At 42.6% G+C, this 4484-nt stretch overlaps 1 pseudogene; it reads right to left on the bottom strand.

The window, feature by feature from the left end:
• Nucleotides 1–2317: 2317 nt before the first annotated feature.
• LOC136398542 (AP-2 complex subunit mu pseudogene) lies at nucleotides 2318–4060 on the bottom strand (annotated as a pseudogene).
• Nucleotides 4061–4484: the final 424 nt, after the last annotated feature.

Genomic DNA, 4484 nt, shown 5'->3' with positions numbered 1-4484 from the left:
GCAGAAAAAAGAATCAGCAAACTTGAAAACAAATTGATTGAGATTATCTGACCTGACAAATAGAAAGAAAAAGAATGAAGAAAAATAAACAAAGCCTCAGAGACCTATGGGGTTCCATTCAAGTACACTAACATACCCATAACCAGAGCGCCTGAGGAAAAGAAAGGTGCAGAAAGAATGTTTGACTATATAATGGCCCAAAATGTCCCAAAATGATGGAAAATGTTAACCTGCATGTCTAAGAAGCTCAAGAAACTCTAAATAGGATAAATTTAATAGATACACACCTCAACATATCATAGTCAACTAAGAAGAAATCTTGAAAACAGCAAGAGTAAAGCAACTCACCATGAATGCCTACCTAAGTCCTACCTTATCAATAATTACATTAAACGTAATGGACTAATAACTACAATCAAAAGACAGAGGTTGACAGAACAGATTTTTCAATGATCCAATTATATGTCCTCTACAAGAGACTTACTTTAGATTCAAAAACACAAATAAATAAAAAGTGAAAGGATGGAAAAAGATATACCATACAAACAGGAACCAAAAGAGAGCTGGAGTGACTATGCTAGTATCAGACAAAATAGACTTAAGACAAAAATTATTACAAAAGAAAAATAAGAACATTTTATAATGATAAAAGGGTCAATCCAAGTGCCTACTTGCTATTGCTATCTCAAAGATGCTTATCTCAAAATCAGTATGTCCAAAATGAGCTCCCAATGGTTTTCCCAAAACAACTACTCTTAACATCCTCCACATCTCATTTAAAGCAACTATATCCTTACAGTCACTCTAGGCAAAACCTTAACTCCCCTTTTTTTCTCCTCCTACATCTGGTTCCTCAGCAAATTCTATCAGCATTACATTCAAACTGTATCAAGAATTTGAGTATTTCTCACCATCTTTACTATCACCGTTTTGATCCAAAGATCATCTCCCTTCTGGATTACTTCAGTAACCTCCTAATTAAGCTACCTTTATTTTTTTTTCAAGTCACCCCAGGAGTTAAGGGACATAATTACTGAAAAGGACACTGTAATTAGCATTGATAACTAGATAGAACTAGGAAAATATAGAAAAAATATTCAGAGCAAATTTGGCAAATAACTTTTAAAGCTGTTCCAAATAAAGCTACAGATAACTTCCAATAATTTTACATTTCCAAGAAAGCTTCAGTGTACTAAAGTTTGTTTTCATTACCCAAAGGTTACTTTATAACTGTGTTTTGCAAGTACTTCACAACAAATAATTCTGTGGAACACATGTTCCCGTCATCCTTGTCCATTTGATAGTTGCCCTCCACAAGAAATTGCCTCCTTGTATGTTCCCAGTATTTGCATGCCAGATAAATGGAGTGAGGCTGCTGAACCATTGTAATCAAACTCTGTATCTCCAATGGTCTGCCAACAAGCAGCACTTTCCCTTTCCTCATATTCCTATTTCTGTCCCCATAACAGTTTTTTTTAAAAATGCATAAATCATCTATTAAATGCATACACATACATTCAGAAAAAGACATTGGGAGAAGATGTTATTTGCATGATACTAATGTGCAGTTCAGTGCACCGTACTCAGCAGGTCATGTATAGCACTTCAAAGCAAAGACTTGGAGTCACACAGGCCTATGTCCCATTTTGGGTCCAGCATGTATAAGCTGTACACTTCAAGTAAGACACCAAACCTCTAAGCTTCAGCTCCATCCACCGTAAAATGAGGGGCAAGAGCAGTATCTACTTCACATGACATTTGTAAAAATAAAATGCAATAAATGAACCTATAACAGTTCTGTGCCTGGAACTAAGTAAAATAATCTTGTAATGGGAAGAAAAACAACAGCAATAACAAATATTAATCATCACTCCTGAAGTGAGAAAAATTAATTTTAAAATGTACCCCTTCACTAACAAGCTGTGTGGGTAGGACAAAACTCTGCCTAAGAAATTGATATTTTTCCCCCAAAGTTTTTTTTCTCTCTCTACAGTTTATTGGGTCTATAACTGGATGAAGTCACACGTGTACAAAATGAAGCTCACACTATCCCAAAGCAGAGTAGGGACTGAGGGCTAGGGATCTGTTACTAGCTGTTGGGGAGCTCCGATATGAGGGTCAGCCAACCTCCCACTCGAGCGATGTGGCCACAGGGGAGAGAAAGAGAAGCCTACCTGGCTTTGGTCACAGAACTCAGAACCAGGCATTGGGCCAGGGAAGACAGATAAATAGAGAAGCAAGAGCCCCAGAAAGCACCCTGCCCAGGGAGCCCTGGGACAGCTCCACCAGTCCTGCTTGCGATGTGGTTGGCCCAGACCTAGACTCGGGGGCTGGTGCACGGGGAAGGCAGCAAAGAAGGAGGGAGGAAACACTGATGTGTGATGGCCGGGGCACTTGGACCCATGGAAGAGGGTAGTGAGGAGGTCTTATAAATGCCACTGCAGCCAATGTAGCACACCCATTTGATGACGTCATGGTCACTGTAGTTCAGCTTCACTTCAAACACCTTCAAGGAGCATACCTTGAGGCCAAAGGGCAAAAGTAGCACCTCAAAGTACATGGAAATGAGGGGGGGACAGGGTCAAGTCCACTTCTTCTTGCTGGTGGGCAGAAGCTCAATCTCTACACTGATCTTTTATTCCTTCATGCCTGCCATGCTTGGTCTTCCAAATGATGGCACTCTCACTGGCCTTGTACTTGGTCTTCTCCTTTATGCATACCTTCCCCTGCACCTCTCTTGTGTTTAATGTAGTTAAGACCCTCACCTCAATCTTCTGAGCCAGTAATAAGGGTTTGCGGTTGGACTTGATGACCACCTTGACTGCTAGGTTTGTGTGCCCCACTTCCTGCTCTAGCAGGATCACCAGAAAGGAAGAATGATGTCCTTGGTGCAATATTTCATGCACTCAAATTCTCCATCTGGCGGGATGAAGCTAATGCTGCATTCAGAGTCACATACACTGAGTTGCACACACTGGTGGAAGTTGCAGTCATTGATGGCAACTGATTGCTTCCCACTCTTGCTTGTCCCATCAGCTGTGCCTTTGCTCTGCTTCTCGAAGACAATCTTGTCATTCATCCCAACCTTGCACTCAGGCATGCCACTCAGGTAGCTCTTCATCTCGAACTGGCCTGACACATGGACACTCAGCACCTGCCCCTGCAGGGACATGAGGACATTCGCACTCTCCAGCACATCCAGGAAGAGTTCGTTTCATGACACTTGATGTCCTCCCGCTGCCAACCAGTCTGCCCAGACACCTGGGAGTGCTCTTCTTTTGTCTGATGCTGGCTCTCTTTTTTTTTCTCTTATCAAGAGAGAAACAGAGAGAGAGATGAGAACCATCAACTCGTAGTTGCGGCACTTAAATTGTTCATTGATTGGAGCTCCAGCCAAGCCAGTGACCCCTTGCTCAAGCCAGCGACCTTGGGCTTAATCCAGCGACCTTGGGCTTAAGCTAGCAACCATGGTGTCATGTCTATGATCCCACACTCAAGCTGGCGACCCCACACTCAAACTGGTGAACCCAAGCTCAAGCCAGATTACTCAAGCCAGCAACCTCAGGGTTTTGAACCGGGGTCTTCAGCACCCCAGGCTGATGCTCTATCCACTGTACCACTGCCTGGTCAGGCTGATGCTGGCTCTTGATATCCTGCTGGGTAACAAAGGTTTTCAGCATGCCTGTGTCTGAGTCCTGTGGCTAGCCAAAGTCCAGGATCACATCCAGCAGCTCGTATATGAGCACAAAATTTTTCTTAATGTTTTCCTCACTGAGCTTGCCAAAGTAGGCAGCTATGACATAACACATCTTATAGAGGAATACAAAGACCATGTAGCATTGACATTCTGCTTGGTGACAGCTAGCAGTCAGATGCTAGACCGCTTAACATGGAAGAAACTGGTGCAAGCAATGCTGGTGACAGGGCTTCACACCTGCTGCTGGATGTGGATAACATTGACCTGAAAGGTGTCCACTGCATTCCTTTCAATGTCATCTTGGTAGACTCAGGAGATGAGGACCTCCCCCTTGTGATTATAGATGAATAACCCTCCAGTCATGATGGCAGCTCACTCCCCATGGCCCATCACTCTGAAAACAGACCCAGTGTCCACATTCTACAGCTCTGCCAGCCCAGCCACTCTCCAGATCCCAAGATGTCCACCCTAATACTCAAAGTTCTTATTAGTTCTTTGTATCTTAAGGGCCAAGAAATTCCTTTTTTGTACAGGATAGCCCAATTATGGATTTCCAGGAGCCCTGAAAACTTGGAAAAGAGAGATAATAAGTTCTCTAGCTATGAAGAAAATCCAGCAATATTTAAAGAGTTTATGACCCTTAAGTGGACTATGACCAGGGAAAGCTGGCCCTGTGACATGAAGTGGTTAATAAGTTATTTTGGAAAAAATCATGACTGATGTTGAAGTTGTTTCTTGTTCTGAGTTAGTACCTTATTATCCCTAAACCCTTCCTATCAGGTTCAGA

The sequence above is a fragment of the Saccopteryx leptura genome, chromosome 3 (assembly GCF_036850995.1).
Source record: "Saccopteryx leptura isolate mSacLep1 chromosome 3, mSacLep1_pri_phased_curated, whole genome shotgun sequence".
Lineage (NCBI taxonomy): Eukaryota > Metazoa > Chordata > Mammalia > Chiroptera > Emballonuridae > Saccopteryx > Saccopteryx leptura.
This window is presented reverse-complemented; position numbering and strand designations above follow the sequence as displayed.